Source organism: Euprymna scolopes, chromosome 7 (assembly GCF_053919585.1).
Source record: "Euprymna scolopes isolate OS-2025 chromosome 7, ASM5391958v1, whole genome shotgun sequence".
Taxonomy (NCBI): domain Eukaryota; kingdom Metazoa; phylum Mollusca; class Cephalopoda; order Sepiida; family Sepiolidae; genus Euprymna; species Euprymna scolopes.
The window spans coordinates 26246237-26272108 of record NC_136488.1 but is presented as its reverse complement, the minus strand read 5'-3'; the positions used below and the strand labels follow the sequence as shown (position 1 = coordinate 26272108).

The 25872-nt window shown below is 33.4% G+C and overlaps 1 protein-coding gene across 4 annotated transcripts in view; it reads left to right on the top strand.

Moving 5' to 3' along the window:
- The window catches only part of LOC145279663 (gamma-1-syntrophin-like), a 686561-nt gene that overhangs the window by 290453 nt on the left and 370236 nt on the right, over window positions 1–25872 (top strand). The window contains exon 2 of one of the 4 annotated variants that reach the window (XM_080130907.1): window positions 18304–18363. The exons of the other annotated variants lie outside the window; for them this stretch is intronic. The gene's annotated coding sequence lies outside the window, so the exon portion shown is untranslated. The remainder of the gene's footprint in view (window positions 1–18303; window positions 18364–25872) is intronic. 4 annotated transcript variants of the gene reach the window in all.

Genomic DNA, 25872 nt, shown 5'->3' with positions numbered 1-25872 from the left:
AGTGGATTCACAGTCTACTGATTATGTTGTCGCGTCTGTTCAGTTCATATTCAACTACCAAAATCACGCCTTATTTGTATTGGAAATAGTCTGAATAGTAGTAGTCGTAACTAGCAAGACCTCTAGAAATACCACAGCAGCATCTTTCATACGTAATATATTACTGCTGGGTATTCTGTGGATGTTCAGTATGAATGGAAACCCTATGATATTATTGTACCTATTTACAATGCCTCCCCACGGGACAGAGTTAGACACCAGGGTCGTTTTTTAACGTGGTACAAAAGTAAAAAATAATCTCAGTCGTGAAGGATTTCTCCTCCACCGAAAGAGAACAAGAAATGGATGTGCAGCATCTGAAGAACAGATACTACACTTTGAGGTATTTATTTGCTCCCCCACTGAGCAAATTAGGCACAAGGCCGATTTTTAATGTGAGGAGTGAAGGGGAAATGGGGACCAACTCCCCGGGGAGTAGGGAGCTGGATAGTGACAATTGGTATAAAGGGTTGCCCCTACATTGACCAAGGTCTTATATGTGAGGTCGCCCCCACATAGGGTCTTTGCTTGCAGTATCTGCCAGAACAGAAACTACACTTTGATCTTGACCAAATTGTAACCCTTTTGTTAAAACTGTAAAAGTATTTATCTAAGTAATCTGGTTAATGTAATGTCAGAATATACCTGATTATTACGATTTATCTCCAATATCCTTATAGGAGTCTGTGACATATTTCCATTATATAGATGCTCTATGTTAAAAAGGAGAATAGAAGATGATAACATACTATGAACATTAAATTAGCATATCTATATACCAATTTAATGTTTGTAGTGTGTTATCACCTATCCTCTTTTTTAATAAATAGAATCTCGCGATCGAATGATTTATAATATGGAAACCGTGACACATGTACATACATTAAAGGTAATACGGTATTAATATGTAGATATTAATAATAATAATAATAGTGATAATATCTTTGTGTACAGTACATTACAATTTATCAAAAATGCATGTATGCATGTAGGACAGGGAGCCCCTTAAATAAGTAGCTCCCCACCCCAACTTCAAATTTGTTCGCTTCTGATGTTAATGAAATTTTAATTGTTTTTTTTTTTTGTTGTTTTTTTTTTTTTACTTGGTAAGTCACTCCTTACCAAGGCCCGGAGGCCACACAAGGATAAGGATTAAGTGTTAGGTAGATGGTGAAACAAGATCAGTCATGGTGGAACTTAGGTAGGACTAGATTATCTAAATGGACGATTCAATAAGAATTTATTCACATTAGACTTGAAGACGATCATGCTATAATCAGTCAGATAGCAAACAAATGGTATTGGGTTTCACAGACAAACAGTTCTAGAAAAGAAACTTTGTTCATGGATTTTTTGCTTAGTTTTAAGCACAGATAGGGAGAGAAAAGTTATTGGAAGTTGTTTCAGCCAGGTGAGTATTTGTTGTGAACGTTTTACAGGAAGGGACCATAAATTGGAGCTCAGTCGAACATTTACCATAAAAGTATCGATAGAGCAGAGGTAGACTCACAACATCTCTTCTGTGAGAAAAAGGCGAAAAGGTCATCACCTACTAAATTTCAAAGTTTAAAACAAAATATTGATAGAAATCTGCCCAATAAGTATCACTATGAGACTTATTGGGGTTAGGATTTCTATCAATATTTTGTTGTTTTTTTTAAGACTTTTGAGACGTTATTTACTCCCCAAAGATGATATGATCGGAATTGGCCATGTTGTTTTCGATTTAACTTACTAACTCGACACTGGTTCTTTTTCGAACAGAATAAAAGCTTTAAAATATGTTAGAACACACAAAACTTATCGAGGTAGGTAGAAGAGTAACTTATCTTGCCTTTAGTAAGATTTATTTGAATTTTTTTACTCTTTTGTTTTAGTTTGTTGGCTTCTCTGCTAAATATCCAAAAATCTGTGTTACTCTCATAAGAAAATAAAGTGTTAAAAGAAAATTAATTCAACATATTGTTTGATGCATTATCAATAAAAATGATTGTTTTTTTTTTTTTAATTTATATTGACAATGTTAGCAAAGATCGTGTAATTAAATACAGTTTTAATTAAATACGCTTTTAATTAATAAAAATAATGTAACTTACTTTGCTATATTTTGTTGGATTAAAATTATTTCGCCTAATTGTGCATATCCAAATGGAGAATTGTTCTTTGTCTTCAGGAAAAGAAAATATGTGCACCTTGGAACCGTTCTTATAATTTCTACGGCAGTTTGGGACAAGGCAGCGAAAAATTATTTTTCATAAATCAACCAGAAATGCGATCTTCTACTGTGAGACTACCGGTTGTCGCAAATACTGCTAACTACTGGTGACGGTTTCACACAGTTGAAAATGACTAGTTTTTTTTTATGGTTTACTATTTATTCATTTTTTAATAAAGAGCAGAGGACCGTTTGAAATATTAATACTAAATGAAACCTCTAATTTTTTCATGCTTTCAAGTTTTTCATAAAGTTATTTTTTTTTTATTTGTCAGATGTGAAGAAATTCATCAATTTTAACTATGAAACAAACACACACATATATACATGTATATTCACACAAGTTTTAAGAGTTAAAATATAATAAACTAGCCTGAGTACAATTCTGTGACAGGTAAGTGTGAACAACATGATGACCTAAGAATTAAACAATGTTTCTTTTAAATAATATTCTGAAACAAAATCTTCATTATAGTAATGAAAAAATTTTTTCGATTGACTACATGACTTTTGGGATAAGTAAGTCCCACACTTCCAAGTTTTTTTTTTTTTACATAAGCGTCACCACTTATCAAGGCCGATCGGCCACTCAAGGATAAGGGTTAAAGAGTGTAGAGTAGTCAAAAGGACAATATAGTAATCAATAGTAATGGAAGTTTGGTAAATTTGTTAACTTAAGTGGAACGGCTCATCAGAAACTTGTTCACGTTGGACTTGAAGACAACCATATTATAGACAGCTGGAAAGCAGGAAAACGGAAGACAATTCCACAGGCGTGCAGTTCTAAGAAAGAAGCTTTGATCATGGAATCTATGTTTAGGTTTAGGCACAGATAAAGAGTGGGGAAAATTATTGATAATGTTTTCAGCTAGTCTAGTGATTCTTGTGAAAGTTTGACGAGGGGGGACTCGATTGAAGCTCAGTCGAACACTTTCCATGAAAATAACGATAAAGCAGAGACAAACTCGCAACATCTCTTCTGTGAGATAGAGGTTGCAATGAAGAGAAAAGGACATCTCCCACCAGGCCATGAAGTCTATTTTGAACCCTATCAAGGCAGGATAATCATTACAAAAAATTACCAAAAGGATTCCCATTAAAAAAAAAACATAGCACCACACCAAATATTGAACTTAATACGTAGACTTTTGCAAAGCAGTTTTGGCTCATTTGAGACTCTGAAATTTGAGAAATTCAATGCTGCCAGAAAACATTTGAGATAAAAATGGTCAAGATTTCTTTTTAAAATAACCATTGCCATAAATGGATAAGTTAGAAATAAAAAAAAAATGGATATGTACATTTAAGATATATTCTACATATTTAGCAATGTAAATGTTATTTTGTTTTTTTGGGGTTTTTTTTCTGATTAGTGAATATTTATCAACGCTAAAAGTCATTCGAGGTTGAGAGTTGATTAAATTAGTTGATTGTTAGTTGAATGAAGATTAAAAATTATGAATGATGTAGCTAAGAAGAAAATCATCCAACATATTGAAAATATGTTTAGTTTGAAGCTTGGACAGACAGAATTTGATTTCTTTTTAAACAAGTTAGTGTGTCTTTAAACAGGGGCTTTTGCTAAAATCAAAATAGTTGCAAAATTTAATGACTGTCTGGATACGGGGATCCCCTAGATTGTAGTTTCTTATGTTCATACATTGGCAGCAGATTAGCCCTTTTAAGTAAATGCTGGCTCACTATTATTCTTTTCTGGGATGATCAAGGGAGTAATTACAGCCAATTTCATTTTCTAAGGTCTGACAGTTGGGTTTGTGTGTCTCTCCAAGCAAGATGGACTCTAAGCCATCTGTGGCAAAAGCTGTGAAAATGAGGGCTTACCGTTCAAACGACCTAGGTGTGCGTGTGTGCTTTGTCATCGCTGCAAAGCTAGGATAAGAAAAGAATTCCAAGATGGCGCCGACAGTGTTTTGTAATGGTATGATCTCAGAAACTCTCGCAAAATCTCGTGCATATATGCAAATCAGTTGATCTTCGACAACTATAAATTCAGGTCGTTTTGGAAGGCAAGGGCGAGAAAAGAATGGCCGGTTGGTAATTGTGTATGCTGGATCGTGTTGGTGGCGTGTCACCGTGTCTGTGTGTACTGATCGAACCACTTTCCTGTCCCTTGCACATTGGACTTTGAATTTGTTTAGATTGGACTTCAACTTCACCATCAGCCTTTTTCTTTTTGATTTGGTTGGGCTGAGATTTCTCATTTACAAATTTCCTGTTCAAAAACCTCCCAAAAATGAACCTCGTTTTACTTGTTTTAAACTGGAGGTGTGGTTTTATTTGGAAGGAGAATTTTTCTGTTACAGCACTGAAACCACATGGTTGATACTGCAGCCAGCGTTGAAATTGAGCAACAATTTTGACTGGCACAATGAGCCGACGATCATAGCTTGTGCAGTGAACATACACAGAACACGTTCGTACTTATCAGTAGAGTTTATGATGATTATTTGTTGGCATTTGACTTGGAGACAAACATGTAGTCTGCAGAGAAGAAATTTTGTGGTAATGTGTTCCACAGATAGAAAATTCTTAGACAATTCCTCCTGATGCAAAGAAAGGATTGGTTGTTTTACAGCTTATCAACCCTTTTCGGTTACCTAATGCCAAATGCAATCATTATGGTAAAAAAATTTATGCTTCAAGTTCTTTATATTTTCAAATATTTATTCATAGTGTTTAGTAGTTTTGCAGAGGAAAATTGTTGTTTTTGGTTTTAACTTTACAAAACATGCTTTTAAGTTTTGCAAAGGGAAAAGGGTGGGGGGAAGTACAGTAACATTAATGGTGCATCTTAGATCAGGAACCCATATCTTCAGACAACGTAATCTGGAGGAGAAAGGAAAGAAAGGAAAGATTGTTTCTAGTTGAGGTAGTTAGACAAGTTCTTGCTGTGAATGTCTTGCAAAAAGAAACTAGAAATTAAAGTTCAGTCGAGTTTTTTTTTTTTTATTTCAACTGATGCATAACTTACTAATATGCTTGGATGCACTAAAAGTAAAGTGCGTTCATTGAATATATGTGTTTAATAAAGAAATTGCTATTTGGAATTGAAACATGACAGACTGACCAAACAATAAATGCCCAGTTCTGAATTTTTCGGATGAGTGCTGATTGTTTGTATTTCTTGTTTTGCTCGGACTATTGTTCTCATCTTGAGTGTTATTTGTGCAGCGTTTCAGTCAACATTCGTCGGGCATGTTAATCGCTATGTTGCAAAATGGTTTTGTATTCTTGGAGTTGTTTTTGTTTTTTGTTTTTTTTTGCCGTGGTTTTATATGCGTTTTTTTTTTTTTTTTTTTACATAGCCATCACCACTTATCAAGGCCAAGAGGCCACTCGAGGATAAAGGTTAAAGAGTGTACAGTAGTAATTGGACAATATAGTAATCGTTAGTAATGGAAATTCGGTAAATTTGTTAACGTATATAGAACGGCTCATCAAAAACTTGTTTACGTTAGACTTGAAGACAACCATATTGTAGTCAGCTGGAAAGCAGGAAAATGGAAGATAATTTCACAGGCGTGCAGTTCTAAGAAAGAAGCTTTGCTCATGGAATCTATGTTTAGGTTTAAGCACAGATAAAGAATAGAGGAAATTATTGGTAGTGTTTTCTGCTAGACGGGTGTTTCTTGTGAAAGTTTGGCGACGGGGCGACCATAGATTGGAGCTCGGCCGAGCACTTGCCATGAAAATAACGATAAAGCAGAGACAAACTCGCAACAGCTCTTCTGTGAGAAAGAGGTGGCAGGGAAGAGAAAAGGACATCCCCTACGAGGCTATGAAGTTCATTTTGAACTCTATCAAGCAGGATAAGTCCTTTCTAGCAGCTCCTGCCCAGATGTGGCAACAGTACTCCATTCTAGGACGTACCTGGCTCTTATATAGATAGAGAATTGCATCAGCAGTGAGATATCTACTGGATCAATAGAAAGATCCCACCATTTTTCCAGTGGCCTTGGCAACAGATGTGTTCCATTTCAGATCAGGAGTAAAGGTCAAGCCCAGAAGCTTGTCGAAACATGAGGCCTCCCCAAGACGAGAGCCATTCATTTCAATTGATGCCAGATGGGGATCAGAGTGTTGATGATGTAAAGATAAAAGCTTGGTTTTAGATGCATTAAAAGTAACAAGCCACCGCTTTCCCCATTGTAGTACTTGCTCAAGATCAGAGGAAAGAGAACCAGAGAGAACTTGGTCGTTTACAGTTTTAGATGTGCTACCATAGATAGTAGAAAATGTGGGAAAAAAAATTTGGTTGACAAAGAGAGGTAACTATATTAAAGTTTGATAGAGGATAATCTCTCTTTTACCGTTGAAATTTTAAGAAGAGGTTGTACACTTTTTGTTTTTCTTTATATGTATAGGTTCCCATATACTGTTGATCTCTATGCTCTGTCTGCTTAATAATTTTTGTAATTACTTATCAAAGATGTAAGGTCTAAATACATATGAGTCAAATATTGTTTCTTTTTATTGGATTTTTTTTTCTTTTGCTAATTTTTCTAATGGACTTTGATTAAGTTTCTTTAAGCAGTTTTGTAGGCAAAGGTAATTTCGTTGTCCAGAGTAAATAGTTTCCACACAAATAAACCCGACTCATTTACTGTAGATCAGACAAAAGCAAAAAAAGCAACAACAGCAAAAAAACATAAAGACAAAATAAAAATAAAAAACTTGATTAATGAACAAGATTTTCTGCCAGAAATTTTTTGATTGGTTTCCTTTCTAAAATCAATATTCGTTGGAATCAGAGATAAATATATAATTAGAAGTGATTAATAGATTGCTATATTAATCACTTCTCATTATATATTTAGTTGAAGACATGTTTAGTCAGAATTATTATGTAAATATAAATTTATAATGTGTTTTATAATTTACTGTTATAATCTTTATAATGAAGTTTTATGAAGCATCTAATAGTGTGAAAAGTTTTGAAAATTATATTCCCTAAGGAAACAGGACGTCCCTTCTCCATTTTTATTTTTTATACGTTTATGTTAATGTGGTTTAGACCGTATTATAATAATAGTAAAAGTTTACATTGATTATATTAATTTGAAAAAATTTCAATCATTTTAAGATTTTCTAATGAACCAAGTTAAGACTGTTTATTCTTATCCCCAAGATGAACCTAATTTGTTCATAGTTTTATAATTGTAGTATTTGAGGCTATGGATTCTTGCACTCATTAAATATTTTAAGAAGTAGAAGTATTTTATGTCTTCTGACTTTCCTGAATTTTTGAGGTGAGGACTATTTATTCATATTATTTGGATTTATCGGACTACTGTTCTCATCTTGAGTGTCATTTTCACAACGTTTCGGTTAATGTAACCTCCGACCTTCTTCAGGTGTAGTCGAACGTGGGAATGTTTCTGTTGAACTCGGGAATTTGGACGGAATTTCGAACGGAACCCTTTATTTACACAAGGACCTGTGGCACAGTGGTTAGAGTACTTGGAAAAATCAGTGGTAAAAATGTGTGGTGACCGAAAAATAAAATTGCGAATTACTTATGACCTCTATCCAGTCATGGCTGATAGAACAAGAGCATGCTTCCTCCATGAAGTAAATAAAAGGTTCTGTTCGAAATTCCATTCAAATTTCTTAGTTTGACAGAAACATTCCCAAGTTCAACAAGATACACCTGAAGAAGGTCCGAGGTTACATCAATCGAAATATTGTGAAAATCACACTCAAGATGAGAACAGTAGTTCAATTTATCCAATTAATATAACATATCTTCTGATGAACTCATTGTACTTGTGTCTCCTTGACATACATACTCCTGACAAACCTGATTAGTGACAAAACCCTACCTCTTCATTTAGAAGTCCCCAGATGCCGGAAAGCCTTCTAATCTAATCAGTTCTTTCCTCTAATTGTTATGACTTTGAAATTCCGGCCCTGCTTCCCTGACTACTGTCATGCAGAAGTTTAAATGTAATGTAAACCGACATCTAATCTCCTTACATAGTCCTCTCTTAGACATAATCCTGTATAGTAGCCCCTTACGTCCAAGGGCAGGATGCCTTGTTTAGTCTGAACAAGGAAAAAAAAAGAGTATCCTGCTGAAGCTTTTTTCTGGTCCAATCAGATTCTTCAGCATCAATGAGGCATAGTCCTCAGAAAAGCCATTGGTTCAGTTCCACTTCATGGTTGAAAGAAGCGGTGTGGTGCTCAACTCAGAAAGTGGCTCAAAACGGTGCTGCAGGATATATGTTAATGCTGTTTTCTGGTGGAATCAAAACTGTCCGGAAATGAGTAATTTATGTTAGATACGAGGGGCGTGCTATAAGTAATGCTCCTGACCCACTTTCCATAGCAGTAGACCAACTAAACTTGGCACAGTTATTAGTCTTTCTCTACATAGGAACCACCCAGAGTTATGCATTCCTCCCATCGTTTGATGCAGCTCTGGAGACCGTTTTTGTAGAACACCCCAGGTTGATCCTCCAACCACGACGTGATTTCAGAAATCAAGGCTGCATCATCTGGGAAACGCTTTCCTTTCAAAAACAACTTCATGGCTGGGAAGAGGTGAAAGTCAGAGGGTGCAAGGTCAGGAGAGTAGAGAGGATGGGAGAGGATTTCATAACCACATGCTCGTGCTTCTGATCTGGCGACATGCGAGTTGTGGACCGGAGCATTGTTCTGCAGGAGGACGGTACCTTTGCTGATCTTGCCCCGCCTTTTGATTTTGATAGCTTCCCTTAATTTCATCAAAAGTGAAGCATAATAGGCTCCTGTAATTGTGGTACCCTTTGCCAGAAAATCTGTCATCACTACTCTGTCCTGGTCCCAGAAGACTGTGAGCATGACCTTGCCAGTGGAGGGCTGCACTCTTGCCTTCTTTGGAGGTGGTGAGTTCAAGTGCTTCCACTGCATTGACTGGGCTTTGGTGTCTGGATCAGTGATGGACCCAGGTTTCATCCTGTGTAATCAGTCTTTTGAAAAACTTTGACTCATCTTCTTGGCACATCTCCAAATTTATCCTCGAGCACTCGACGCGTTCTCGCTTCTGGAATGGTGGGAGCAACCTGGGAATCCATCTGGCAGACACCTTATGCATATGCAAATGGTCATGAATGATAGTTTCCACAGACCCTGTACTAATCTTGACATCTTGGGCTATTTGACGAATAGTAATGTGCCGATCTTCCAAAATGGCAGTCTCAACTTGACAGACAGATGTCTCATTAATGGCAGAAGGAGGGGGGCGACCAGGTCTGGGAGCTGTTTCCACAGACTTCCTGCCATATTTGAATTCATGATGCCAGCGTTTTACAAGGTCATATGATGGGGCATTATCACCATAAGTTTCTTTCATTTCATTAAAAGTCTCTTGTGGTGTGCGTCCTTTCAAATACAAAAACCGGATCACTGCTCGACATTCAACAGGCTCCCTTTCACACCTGACTCAGTTCAAACACCTGTAAAACAGAAACCACAATTAGTTCAGAGCTGTAATTTGCTACATAACCCGTAGAGATATAAATCATTGCACATGCAAAATTTCAGCTAGATCAGACAACTGGAAGTGGGTCAGGGGCATTACTTATTGCACGCCCCTCGTAAATCTTAAAATGGTTTTATGTTTGTTTGGCATTTTTTTATAGATAATCCAAATGCAATTGAAGCTTTGGAGATCTTATTTTCTTGTCACCGTGCACACTTCATGTGTGTATGTATGTTTTAGATGATAAATAATGTGAATAAGAAGTTAATTATAAGAGAAGTGGTTTAAAAAATGGAATCATGTCAATAATTGAGACAGAGATGGGAGAGTCTATTATAACATCACAATGTATCCTGACTTAATGAAATCCTTTGATTTCATAATCATTGTGAAACTTATTATCCACCAATGTTAGTTAAGAGATTATATATTGACTACACTTTTTAGCTCGTTAACAAACTAGCAAAAGTTATAGCCCGTTGACTTGGAACGAGTGCTTTATGCTAAATTGTTGGTTGAATATAGTTAAATTTGTGTTCATTTTTGCGTTGAATACTAATATCTATTAATCCCTAACTGTGCGTCAAATGGATACCATAATACTTGGTTCTCTTGACCTCATTATAACAAAGATCCATACAAAATTTCAGTAAGATCGGTCTAGTAGTTTTGAAGAAAAAATGGAACAGACAGACTATAAGAAAAATAATATAGAATCAGATAAATAAAAAAAATACTGACCTAACTGGTCACAGGTCGATATTTTAAACACTTGTAGAAGCAAAAAATCTATACAATATTCTGCTTGTTCCTTCCTTCATTAGTCTGTACGTTACGCTTTGAGAGGAGCCAAATACAATTTTTGAAGGGCAAACTGCTTCAGAAAAAATTCATGAAATTTGGCTTTAAAAAGGCCAATCTGACAACTTTGGACAAGAATATCAGAGTGACCGCCTTTTGATGGAGCTTTGTTTTCAAATATTATAATAATAATAATAACAATAACAATAATAATAATAATAATAATAATAATAATAATTGTTGTAATTATGAGAGAAAGAAAGTTGTAGTAATTTCAACGTGGAGTGGTTCCTCACCGAAGAAAGAAGTTTGCAAAACGTTATATAAAAAATGTGAACATTCAAAAGAAACAGCGAGAAAAAGAGAACACTGTCGGCCAAGAGGTGCTGGACTGAATGGATAAACTAAAAATTGTCCCTTTGATGTGATTTTATTATTTGTATTGAACTATGTAGCACAATATTACTTTCTGAGTATTTATTAGTACTTATTAATTTACCTCATTTGGGTAAGTTCTATATTTAAAATACAATGGACACTATTTTCATAGAAATGTTAATAAACTCATTTGTTGTGTGTTGTTCATTTTTTTGTCCAAAAATAATTTTTTTGTACCATCCATAAAAATATCCTCTTTGTCAAAACATATTTATTGATTAAATATATTTCTCATTCTATAGAATTTCCACAGTACAGAACCTGCTAATAATTTAACAATTTTTGTGAAAGGATTTTGAAAAATTTAATTTGCATATTTTTGTGGTCATGTAAGCATCCGAAAGAAAACACAGCTCGGTATTTATTGGAAACAAAATATTTTGAACAGAAAAATAAATATGTCAAATAAAGAGTGTGGTTATACGTCAGCCCGACTGCCACATGCACATGGCTTGTGGATAACTGGTGTGCTAACCACTGAAAGACATATTCTCCTGGTCTTTACAATAAATGGAGGAGTTCATTATTATCCGTAGGGTGGACATACATAATTGCTGTAGTATAACCAACATGAGACTTGCATAAATTTGAACAAAATATTTTGGTTTATTTTGCACCTAGACCATGCTGGGTACATCTGCTAGTTTTTAATAAATACATTGTCTTCATCTTCTTTCATATTTCTTAATCTTTGAAAAGAAAAAAAAAAAAGAAGCTATTATGACTAAAACGCTTTTATCTGGTATTAATAGACAGATATTTGTTATTTAACAAAATTCTTTTATAAAAGACATTTCATATAATGCGATAATTACCTTCTTTGCTATGGTTTCCGAATATTCAACAATTCCTCTTATCGGTTTCCAGTTTTCAAATACTTCTTGGATCACGATGTGAAAGCACTTAACTAGTTGATTAGAATTGCTAAGGAAACACCACCTCATGATTTCAGAAACAGAATAATTTAGCGGCAAAAACCATATATCTTCTACTTGTTATTTAACATTTATTATTATTAATAGAGGTGACCTCGCTATTTCTATCAGACGTTGGTTTGTCACTTTTCGATTTAAACAGTAACACTTAAATGTCAAATAGTATTTCCTTTGCGATCTTACTCCTGATCTGAAATGGAACACATACATCAAATCCTATGGTTCCAGGTGAGAATTGTCTGAAGATAGCGATTTCAATCCTACCCAAATCCGGCCAGAGGCTTACTTGGCCAAAAACGTGGTGAGACGACAACAACTACAGAAGGCAGTAATTGCAATGGATGCAGTCAGGAGATTTCCTATCTGTCGCGGTTACCAACTGACGAAGGCCAGAGGAATAGTTGGCCGAAATGCTGTGAAACAACTAAGAAAAGATGAGGATAGTTTGTTTTTTTTAATTTTTTTTTTTTCACATGGAGTTCACCACTTATCAAGGCCCAAGGGCCACTCGGGGATAAGGGTTATTGTGTGTACAGTAATCAATGGGATAGTGTAGTAAGAGTATTGGAGAATTGATAAAGTGTCATTACTTAAGGGGGCGGGTCATCAGGAATTTGTTTGTGTTGGACTTGAAGACATCCAGGTTGAAATCGGGAGGGAAACAGGCAAGCAGAACAGAGTTCCACAGGCGTGCAGTTCTAAGAAAGAAGCTTTGTTCATGGAATGTACGTTTTGATGTAGGCACAGATAAGGAGTGGGGGAAAATTATTGATGGTGGTTTCAGCTAGTCGGGTGTTTTTTTAAAAAGATTGGCGAGGGGGGGACCAGAGAATGGAGCTCAGACGAGCATTTGCCATGAAAATAACGATAGAACAAGGATAGGCTTGCTATGTCTCTTCTGTGGGAAAGAGGTTGCAGGGAAGAGAAAAGGGCATCCCCCACCAAGCCACGAAGTGTATTTTGTACTCTGTCAAGGCAGGATAGGCTGTTTTTAGCAGCTCCTGCCGAGATGTGACAGCAGTACTCCATCCTTGGACGTACTTGGCTTTTATATAGGTAGAGAATTACATCATTAGTGAGATATCTTCTGGAGCGGTAGAAGGATCCCACCATTTTCCCAGCAACCTTGGCCACAGACTTGATGTATGTGTTCCATTTAAGATCAGGAGTAAAGGTCAAACCCAGAAGCTTATCAAAACATGGGGCCTCTCCTAGACGAGAGCCATCCATTTCAATTGATGCCAGATGGGGATCAGAGCGTTTATGATGTAAAGATAGAAGCTTGGTTTTAGATGCATTAAAGGTAACTAGCCACCTCTTCCCCCACTGTATCACGCGCTCAAGATCAGAGGAGAGAGAATCAGAGAGAACATCATCATTTACGGCCTTTGATGTGTTGCCATAGATAGTCGAGTCATCAGCATAGATGTCAACGAAAGATTTTAGTATGTGTTTTGGGAGATCATTGATGTAGATCAGGAAGAGAGTTGGTCTCAGTATGGACCCCTGAGGGACTCCAGCATTAATACTGTAGGCCTCTGATTTCTGCCCATCAACCACTACTCTTATGAGCCTATCAGAGAGAAATGATTTAATGATTGAGAAAACATTTCCAGTTATACCGTAGCTGGAAATCTTGTGTAGTAGGCCTTTATGCCATACCTTATCGAAGGTCTTTGATATGTCAAAAGCAATTGCCCTAGAAATTAAGCCTTTGTCGAGAGATTCACTAATCCTATGAGATATAACCGTTAGCAAATCTGCTGTAGATCTTGCAGAACAGAAACCATATTGCGTGTCGCTAAGAAGGTTATTTCTGCTGAGGTGGTTGACTACTTCTCTATTTATTGTGGATTTCAGCAACTTACTCATGCCACACAGGAGACTTATTGGTCTGTACTGAGAGGGAGATGACTTATCACCTGAATTCTTAAATACAGGGCATACTGATGAGGTTTTCCAGGGTGTTGGAAAGCACTTCTCCTTAAAGCAATGCTTAAAGAGTTTTGTAAGTATGGGAGCAAGTTCTGGTTGTAATTTTTTTAACACTATAATTGGAATACCGTCAGGACCAGTTGCTTTACTGGAGTCAAGGTTCTTGATTAGCTTGGCGAACTCATGCACAGATATTTGTATGTTGTATAGCGTGTTGTCTGTTATAGGAGGGGATACGGGGAGTTGATGGCCTTCGTCGCACAGGGTAGAATTTGCCGCAAAGTTCTTGGCAAATAGTTTGGCCTTGTCGGATGCTGTCGAGATGATCCTGGTCCATTTATAATGGTTGGGATAGAACGCACGTTTCTGTCCAGGATCCTATTTGCTATTTGCCAGAACTGGTGAGAACCAAGTCGCTGCTCAGCTACTTTGGATTTAACAGATTGAGCATATAGTTCTCTTGCATTTTTTATTACTCTTTTACAGTGGCTGCTGGCGGTCCTGAAAGCAGCTTTAGTTTCAGTGCATCTATTACGTTGGTAGCTATGGAAAAAGTGATTTCTGTGTGCGATGGTAGTAGCACATTTAGGGGAGAACCATGGCTGGCTGTTAGGTTTTTGTTGGAATTTTTTGGATGGTATGAATTGGTCTATGCCTACAAGTAACCATTCGGTCAGGTCTGATACTATAGAGGACACATCCTTTTTAAACATGGAATGCAGAGGTAGATCAGATGTGAATGTACGGAAGCTATCCCAGTCAGCCATAGAGTATCGGTATACAGTACGGTGGAGAGGTACGTCTGTAGATTTATTATATTTCATTTTTATCTTAACTGACATGAAGATTGTTTGAGGTCTAAGAGTCTCAAAAATATTGGTCAGCATTATTACAAACTTGGTCTTTTTAAAACAATTTTAATCTCAAATTTATTTCAATTTCTGCAGTCCTGCTCTCCTTTATCTCCATATGCATATTTAAAGAGAAATATTCCCAAAATATCATACCACGCAGAACTTCCATCAGACCACACTGACTCAAGAAGGAAAAGAAGAGAATATAATGCAATATTATAAAAATGTGTGTGTGTATATATATATATATATATATAATGTATGTGTATATTTTATTAATAAAAGGTGAAACTGTGTAGAGAAAATTGTGATTACTTGCCTCACATACGCCCACGTGTCTGCGCGTCTTGTAGGTTCAGCTGCTGATAATATAAAAGGCCAAAATGGCGATGTCTATTTAATTTTATTCTCAACGATCGTGCAAACTAGCACAATTTCTTACCAATCATATGCAAATAAGATGCTGCTGATTTGAATAAAAAGCATGTTTTTCAGAGACTGAACAGATGGATTTTGGAGTAGCGAATTTTGACAGCAGTGTGTTAGATTTAACCCTGGACATTATTTGTTGAAAGTGCAAAATAGTTAACAACCTGTTTAGGAAAGTGCCAAAAAGTTAAAAACCTGTTTAGGAAAGTGTAAAATAGTTAACAAGCTGCTTAGGAAAGTGTAAAATAGTTAACAACCTGTTTAGGAAAGTGCAAAATAGTTAACAAGCTGTTTAGGAAAGTGCAAAATAGTTAACAAGCTGTTTAGGAAAGTGTAAAATAGTTAACAAGCTGTTTAGGAAAGTGTAAAATAGTTAACAAGCTGTTTAGGAAAGTGCAAAATAGTTAACAACCTGTTTAGGAAAGTGCAAAATAGTTAACAACCTGTTTAGGAAAGTGCAAAATAGTTAACAACCTGTTTAGGAAAGTGCAGAATAGTTAACAAGCTGTTTAAGAAAGTGTAAAATAGTTGACAAGATATTTAGGAAAGTGTAAAATAGTTAACAAGCTGTTTAGGAAAGTGCAAAATAGTTAACAAGCTGTTTAGGAAAGGGCAAAATAGTTAACAAGCTGTTTAGGAAAATGCAAAATAGTTAACAACCTTTTTAGGAAAGTGCAAAATAGTTAACAACCTGTTTAGGAAAGTGTAAAATAGTTAACAAGCTGTTTAGGAAAGTGCAGAATAGTTAACAACCTGTTTAGGAAAGTGTAAAATAGTTAACTATTAATAATTTAACCACAATCTTTATAACTCATTCCACCACTATGTGCCTTAATTTGCTTAAGTTTCTGTCTATCCATTATCCCCTCTGAATTCTATTGCCTTTTATAAATTACCTTTATATATACATGCACTAAACAATGCTTTAAGCAAACTACATTAAACTCGTTTTGTTATTTCCTCTCTTATTGCATCTTTTATTAATTTGTTATTGTGTGTCAGGAAATAAAATTTTATTGTGTGTCAGGAAATAAAATTTTATTGTGTGTCAGGAAATAAAATTTTAAAGCGACAAAAATATTCTTAAGATAGATTCATTCACTCTCTTCATTTAGAGGTAAAAATTATATTTCAAAATTAAGGTCCATCTATCTGCCCTTATTTACTTGCCTCCCCACAAGGGCAGAGTTAAATACAAGGTCGGGTCTTTTTCTTGTCTTGAGTTACTGGAGGATAAATATACATGTTCAACAACTTATATAGAATGTGAAAGAACCGAAATTATTCGTATTTACAACCATGCAATTTATTTAAGCATGAAGAAACATTTATACATTTTTTTTTCACAGACAATAACTTTTAGTGAAGAATGCATAAAATATATGTGTGTGTGCGTACATGCATGTTGTTGATCTTTGCTGATCAAGTGTGGATTGAAATTAATGTTTTGGTTAAAGTTATTACCGAGGTAATTCATGCTTATAAAGTTTGTTTGTTCATGGTTTGCAATGTTTAGGGCTTACCTCGATATGGTTGGAATGTCACGAAAGTTCATTGCATCGGATTGCGTGTGTAAGACAAACTTGAGATGCATGTCACATGTGTCCTAATCGCTTGCTACTCGAGAAAAGAAGAGGAAGGAAAAAAGGGAAGGAAGGAGAGAGAGAGAGAGAGAGAGAGAGAGAAGGAAAAGGGGAAATTAATGTCGCCCCCTGTCTGCCAGAGATGAGGTCAAATGGGGCGATAATTTCCCATTGTTTCCCTTTAACAATTTGTGTCTGTGTGTTCGCTTTGTACAAAGCTTTTAAACTGGTATACCTCTATAAGTCATTTATCAATTAATGGTGAAACGTTTATCAACCATGATGATTGTTCACTCATTACGGCCAGAAGCTCCAATCTCGAAAGGCCAGTATTATGCTCTAGAAGAATCTTGATTATAATATGAGGCCTTCATGCTTATCATGTAATCTCTAGTGACCATAGAAGCACTTTCAGAGAAGATTCATTGCATCAACATCAGTTTTTATTGTGGGGGAAAATTCAACTCCCCAAAATGTGTCACTCTTTTTTAGGACAAGGATTGCTCTTCCTCTTATCTTTAAGCTTGAAATAGCATTTTTTTTTTTTTTTTTTTTTGCTCACCTTCACTCCAAACAAGGTATATTGCTACTTGGACATAAGGGACTACTAATTGAAACCATGCCTAAGAAAGATTAAGATGTTGTTTCATGTTGTATTTTAACTTCTGCATATCAGTACAGTTAGGGAAGTAGGTATCAGGAAGGGAATTCCAAAGCCTAGCCATTCTAGGGAAGAAGCTATTTGAGTAGAAAGCTTTCTGAAATTTAGGAACCTCAACAGTGAAAGGGTGTGATTTTGTTGCTAAGCGGGATTCTCGGGAATATGTACGTCGAAGGAGCACAAGTGCAATGGGTTCATCAGAGCATATTATGCAACATTCTTCATTGTTCTTATTTCATATTCTTATCTTTTATAGGAAGTTTTGGATACATCAGAAATAGGATGGGTTCATTCAATCTGTGTTTGGTGATAAAAATGCTGTTTCAAAATTTCTGATGTTACCAGATCAGACTGTCTGAAGATACTGATTTCCTGATCTAAAATGCACCAAACATTGATGTTCTTGTTTTTGGTCCTTTCTCTTTGCAAAACTCAGCAGTGTTCTGCAAAGTCAAAAACAATTTTTCTCTCCAAAACAACTAAAACAAGCGTTGAATAAAGATATAAACAACTTGAAGCATAAAACTTTTTTTTTTTCAAAAATTACTGGAAACTGCATTAAATAGTTTAAAAAGAGTTGATATACTGTAAAACAAAACAATTAAGTTTGACAGACAAAGCCCCCCCCCAGAGAGATGCAAGGACGCATGTGACTATGTATTCTAGGCAAACAAGTCAGTAATCAATATAAACTGAAATTGATAAGTTTAATTATTTGAAAAGAAAAAGCTAGAAAAATGATAATTGTTCAAAGTTTAAGTTTGAAGTGTCTGTTATACGGCACATCAACCGTTTTCAAATAATTATTTAATGCAAAACCTATTTTAAATAATTCAAAGTTTTATTTTTTTTACTAATTTCTGTTTCCAAATGTTAATTTGATGTCTGCATAAATATTTGAAAGAAAATTAATTGCTTTTCTCTTTATAGGTAAGCCAACCAGTTCCAACAATTATGAGAAATGATCACTTATGCATCAGTTTACAAAAGGTATTTATATTATCTATATTGATTTTTAAATATTGAAGACGTTTATTACTATTAGTCTTAGGTGGCTGTGAGCCAGAAACATTTAGGCTACCTAAATTCACTAGATAAACTGACTTTAAACATGTTTATTTGATTGCTACTTCTTGACAGAAGTTTGCCATCTCTTCAGTTAAGTGTTGTATGTCTGTGTGAGGAGTTTGGTAGAGACCATTCTTCACATAAAGAGATAGACAAGATCACTTATATCTATATAGCTATGAAAGTGAAATTGTCTGTGTGTGTACATTTCCCTACTAAACTACTCTGTAAATTTTCTGTTTACAGACTCGAGATTTGACATAAAGGGTATTGAGATTTGAGAAAATCTTTTTAATCGGTTTTCGGCCAGAAATTTGGCTGTCAAGGAGTCAATATTAAACGATTTGACATTTGAAAACTCTACCAAACTTCTCCACCAATTTTGGGTCTAAACACTTGAAATTTTAGATGTAGGTTACTTTGATATGGATCAAACTTTATAATTTGATTTGAGCCCAAAACAATAAATGTTAAGAGGTCAAAATTGGGGTCAAAGTTAAAAACAATTTGACCTCTGCGGTCTCTACCAAATTACTCAGCCAATTTTTAGTCTTAACATTTTAAATTTTACAGAAAGTGTAGTCAGACATAGGGCAAGCTCTTTAATCGTTTTTTGGCCGAATATTTGGCTGCCAAGGGGTCAAAGTTCAAAAGATTTGACCTTTGCGGTCTCTAGCAAATTATTCGGCCAATTTTGTGTCTAAAAACTTGAAATTTTACACAAAGGGTATTCAGACATGTAGCAAGCTTTTTAATCGGGTTTTGGGGGTGAAAATTTGCAAGATGTCAAAGTTGAAAGAGTTGATCTTTGCAGACTCTACCAAACTCCTCCGCCAATTTTGGGTCTAAACACTTGAAAATTTAGATGTAGATTACTTGGACATGAGTCAAACTTTTTCATATATATATTTAAAGTAATTTCCTTAATCCATGTGTTTTCGATGTAGGCTCATCTCCTCATGGTGCCATCAACCAAAATCAAGATATTTAGCTCTGTAGAGATATTCACTAGCATATGATCTAAGGACACATGGATATTAAAACTTAAAAAAATAATGCAGTTTACTGTATAAATGTATATTTATGCATGTGTTGATGATAAAAATTAAGTCAGCTTATTTATGCCAAGTTACAATTTTTAAATTTTTACCAACTAAAAACCAATTTAAATTTGTTCTGCAAGTCCAAATATATCCAGTTTCAAGTCTGTAGATAAAAAATACAGAGTAGTTTGGTAGAAACCTTTCCATATACACACAAAGTTATTTGTATATATATATATATATATATATATATATATATATATATATATATATATATATATATGAGCAAACAGTTAATAAAATATGTTAAAAACACTTTGAAATGAGTTAAAAACATATTTAATCTGAAAAGGAAACACTAGATAAATGAATAGTCCTTAATCCGCGGAGTTTCGAAGAAATACTCTCCTTCTCATCAGAGGGTAGGAATTAGCAAAATGCAGGATCGGATTTTGCATGCAGAAGTATTTGATGAAACAACAAGTAAGTCAAAGATCTTACTTGAAAACAAAATAAGTTGAGCAGAGGGAATATGGTAAAGAAAAAGGTGATTACACATGAATGGATAGTCTGGTGGAAGATAAAAAATCCAGTGACGGTAAAATCCAAATGTAAAACTTCAAGAAAGTTAAAAGAATTTCCATTTGTACAAGTAAAATCCAAAGACATCCCGTAATTGGAAGAAGATGGTCCATAATAATCCAAAGGCAGAAATCCATGGAATAATTCACAAACATGTGTACAAGGAAAAAAAATAATATTAATAAAAGAAAAATAAGATGTGCTTTTCACTCTACTTCCGAGACATAACTATAAATAAAAAAGATCTAGGAAGAAAAAGGAGAGAGAGAAAAAAAAAAGGAGAGAAAGAGAGAGAAAAAAAACGATAAAGTTAAATATAAAATAAAGGGAAACAAAAGTCAAAACGACCCAGACAGGAAATGTTAAAGGCGCTAAAATATATATAGGGCAAAATAATATAGGTCAACTGAAATGTACAGGTTATCACTTAAAATATGTCAGCAAGAGTTATTAAACGACACTAAAAGGAAAAAGGAAAATAAAAATAAAAAAGGAAAATAAAAATAAATAAATAAATATATAATAAATAAATAGAAAATAAAGAATAAATAAATAAATAAAAAAATAAAATATATTAAAAAATAAAATATAATATATAATATAAAATAAAATAAGAAAAGAATAAAGATAAAAAATAAAAATTATTTAAGGGGAGAAGATGGCCGGTATCTGCAATTTCAGGAAAAAAAAAGAAAAGTAAATTCATATAGTAAAATTTAAGTAAATATACATACAAGATATGAAAGTGTGGGTAGATTGATATATTAGATAGATAGGAAAGTTTAAAGAATAAAAAAGAAAATGCAGATAAAAAGCCGGCCATGCAAAGAAGAGATAAGGAATTAAAATAAAGGATTATTAAATTATAAAGTATTAAGAAGTATGTCGAAAAACGAAAAAGTTAAAGAAAAAATATTTTATATCTATATAAAAGGTAAAAGTAATAACTGTAATTTCAAAATTGCCATGATTAAATTTGGACTTATGTTTACAGAAAGAGATCAGTTCATTTTTAGAATTTATTATATTGTTACTTTGAGGGGAATTAATTATAGTTATAGCTTTGGCTGTACAGAGGCGACATGACTTAGAGCCTGGAGTATAAGACTTAACTTTTTTTATAATAGTCCATTTGATTGAGTAGGGAGTATTGTTAGAGTTAAGTTTTTTAATTAAAGTGGTTAGAGAAGTTCCTTGGTTATTATTAGAATTATGGTTGTTAAAAGAAGAAATGTGGTTTGATATTCTTTTCTTAATTAATGTTGAAGTAGCGCCGATATATGTATGTACTTTATTAAAAGCTCGAGGTCTGATATTAATATTAATTTGCTGATTTGTATTAGTTAAATAGTTTGAATTTTGTTCATAGTGTTCAACAAATGGTGGGACAATGTCTGTATGAGGACTATTTTGGAGGGGATAATGAGTGTTGTTAGTGTTAGGATGGCTGTTAGGAGAAATATTGTTATTCTCATTAATATTATGATTATTATTATTATTATTATTATTATTATTATTATCATCATCATCATCATTATTACTAGTTGTATGATTGTAAATGGAAGGGCTGCTCGAATGGTGTATTGGATTAGTAACTATATCAGATGGAGGATGGGAAGAAGAATAACGTGAAGACGAAATATTAGTGTCTGTTATGGGAGGATTGTGTGGGAGCTCAGTAGTAGTGCAAGAATATATAACATCTTTATGGATACAATCATTATTGAGTAGGCAAAGATGTATGTTATTACAATTACAGTTAGTTTTGGGTTTAATTGGGAAAGGGATTTTTTGGGCTGATTTAATTTTTTTGTTATTAGATGTTAAGATTCTTTGTGCTAAATTAGGCATTGTTGAATAAGAAATCCGGATTGAATTTTTATTGAAAATAGACCTATATCTGTGTGGGTATTTGAAAGAGTTTTGTACAATGTTGAAGAATTCCTTAGGTATATTAGTTTTGACATTTAGGCTAAATGGAGGATTAAACCAAATATTTTTCTTTCTCCTGATGCGACTAGGTGGGTTAGAGGCATTGCGATTAGTATTTTGGTTTGGATTATAAATGTAGACTGGTTCATTGTTATTGATAGCGGCAGATCTTGTTATTTGAACTGGTTTCTTATAAATATATATATATATATATATATATATATATATATATATATATATATATATATATATATATATATATATATATGGTGGTGAGTTATAGGTGAATGCCTGTATTGTTTTCATAAGTGCCTGGTACGTGTTTCATTGTAGTAATGGGAAATATGGTCCATTATGAGATCAGACAACTCATCAGAGACAAATGGATATTATTACAAATTGCACCAAAATAGACAAAACAAAATCAATTAAGTAATTTCAAAGTAAGGAAGACAAAAATCCAAACAACTTGAAAATACTTACTAAATGACATTATCCATAGAAGAGCCCCCCCCCCCAATATATATATATATATATATATATATATGATCAAATGATGGATGTCAGGTTAGACGGCCATTTTTCATTTTTAAAATTCTACATGTAGGCGAATTCCTATTTTTTTTTTTCATAAGTGCCTTATACATGTTACGTTGTAGTGATGGGAGATATGATCCATTGTGCCATTAAACATCTCATAAAAGGCAAATAGATAAGTATTATAAATTGAACTAACCACAATGCAACAAAAACAATGACTTAAATCCAAAGGAAGACTAAAATCTAGAAAACTTGAAAAAACATACTGAAAGATGATATCCGTAGCAAAAATCCTGTCCGAATAAAGGATGGTGTTAGACGGCCATCTTTAATTTATTATTATAGCAGAGCTAGAATCATAGATTTGTGATTCTTATTTAAAATCGGAGAAAAATTAACTAGAGATTGAAAGAGCTTATTTATAAAATATTTATTAGAAAAAAAATAAAATAATAATATGAGAATATCCATAAAGTCTGGTTCTAGTCTTCAAGCTGAGATTTACCGTTAAAATGCAGTAATCGTTCAATCGGGTCTCCACCTACTACCCTCTGATTATTGGTGTTCAAGCTCAACCACTCAGTATTGTAGCTAAAGCAGATAGTTTAGTTTTACTTTCATTTTTTTTTCTGTAATGTACATAGTTTACAAAAATTAAGATCCCGAGCGACACCAGGTTACCCTGCTAGTTAATCATAGGATATAGTTATCTTTGTACACTTTCCTGCGATTTCAAGGTTTTCATTAAAAGTGTGCGATTGAATGGTGAGAGTGGAAAAGATTAGAAATGACTAAAAACTAAGAATATTATTTGTTATAGTGCAACAATCATGTGAGATTAGATTTGCTTCTATACTTTTGTTTTATAAAAAAAAAGAAAAAAAAAAGAATAGCACTAGTACACTTTAAATAACCGGAAGTGCTTTTTATTTCCATTTTTCTGAAGAACTATGGTAGGGGGAAAAAAGGAGATGATCCAAAAATCTAATGAGTTCAAACTAAATCGTAATTTAAAAACAAGTTCAATAAAACCAAAGTAACACAATAGAAAACATTACTTACTGAAACATTTATTGAACTAATTTTAATTTTTTTTTAATTTACTATACGAGCAACAACATTTCAAAATATTATTTTTATTGTAATGTAACATTCTATAGGGATATCTACATTATCATTTTGTGTCTATCGTATAATTGTGCACACTTTTTACGGAAGCCGCTAGTCACTTTAATTGAATCAGAGAAGCAGCGGGGTTTTTTTTTACTATGGTTTATGTTACCCTTATTAATTAGAGACCTCCGTACATTTTTTTGAAAATAGGCACTAAAATCAAGCCCCCCTAGAAATCAACATCGTTTAATAGTTAAAATAATTTCAAGTTGTAGTCGAGTTTGCTATCTTATAATTGCCAATAGTCATTTTTTATATTATAAGAAAATATTTTTTTTAAATTGGAAAACCTTATTCAAAAGTCTATGTTTAAAACTTCATATTGCGAAATATTGGAATTTTATTCTATTTAAATCTCTTAAAAATTAATTATTTTTTAAAATTATTTTTTTGTTATAATTTAGCGAATGTATATTATTGAGAGAAAGCGTTGATTTTTTTTTTTTTAAACATATTGAGGTTATGTCCATTTTTTATTTCCAACTTCAAAGTAAGTGAAATAAATAATGGGTTTATAACTATTTTTTAATCATTTCAACACTTCGGCTTTAGAAAATGTTGCCATTTTTATGGACCTAAATTTATTTTGTTTAGTTTTCGTAACATGAAATATGGGCGGGGGTAGAACACCTAGAAAAATATTTCCCCTTACATATTTAATGAAAACTGGTTTTAAAATATAAGTTAATTTCAAATTGAATACATATGAAAAATTTCATTAAAATCTGACTGTTAGTTGATTTTTGCTAGATTTTTTAAACACGGGTATGTTTATGGCTTCAAAATGATCGCTACATAGGAACGTTGTTTTAAGGCATCGATAATATAAACACGATTTTGGTTTCGCATTTTCATTATTTTCATACGTTGTAAAAAAATTTTCTTTTTAAATATTACTAGTTTATTTGAAGTTTCTTTTAAATGGTATAAAAGTTATAATATTAAATTAGATCACAGTTGCATCGTGTTACATATGGGGGGGGTTAAATCTGTGTCTTGCGTTGGAGTTACCTAATATTCTATATTTCAAAATAATTAATTTTTAAAAAATTCGCAAATAAAAAGTAGTTTAAAATATTATGAAATTAATGTAATGTATTTTTATATAACTTTGTTTAAGGAAATATATTTATTTAGATGTAAAATACAACAGTTAAATTGGAATTATTTAATTTAAAAATTATTAAATTTTGGATAATCTCCTTTTTTCCCTACCATAACTCTTCAGAAAATGAAAATAAAAAAATATTTTCGATTAGCTAAAGTGTACTAGTATCAAAAGAACTTGTAATATTGCAATTAATATTGGAGAGAGAAAGGACTATTTGGAATGGTCAACCGAAATGAAAGATTTAATTAGTAAATAGCATTGCTGACACATTTCAACCACACAGATAACAATTCACTGCATCCATTACCTATTAAACAAAGTTTTTTTTTTATATATATAAGATAAGGCTAAATATATGTTCGTTCCTGTTGGTAATTGTTGAAAAATAGAATCTGATGTTTTGTTTAGTGAACTTTTTTTTTTTAATTAAAAGTATTGGTCACATGATGCAAAACATTATTTTCATAGATTATTATTTAAAGAAGTTAGAACACTAAATAATGTTATTGTCTTTTTCAACCAATAAAATCATTTATTTAAAAAAAAAATCTGCAACGTTTGACATAAAACGTCTTCACTAAAGAAGACATTCCTTTTTTTTTGTTGTTGTTGGTTATTCTGCTGGAATTAACTCATGAGAGGTTGCCCTCTTCTGAAGAAAGCAAAATATATGCCTGCTCTTGTTAATTAGTGTTAAAAATATTGTTACATTTTTATCATAAAATAAATTGCTTGCTTTTTAGGAATATTAATTTTCTTTCTTTATATAAACAAAGTGGGAAGGAATGTTAAATTTTTATACAAAGTAATTGAAACGAAACAGCAAATGATTTGTCTCTTCTGCACGCTACATATGTTGATAATATTAGAGGATGAAAAGTTAGAACTTTCTTGATGAATTATTTTAAATATTATCTGATTACAGCTAATTGCAACGCTTCAACTAAACGATTACATCTTATTCGCTCTAACATATCTCATAGAGTATCTGTACAGTGGTAGTACCTTACAAGACTCAGCAGCTGTGTCCTGAGAGTATCAGAATAGGTG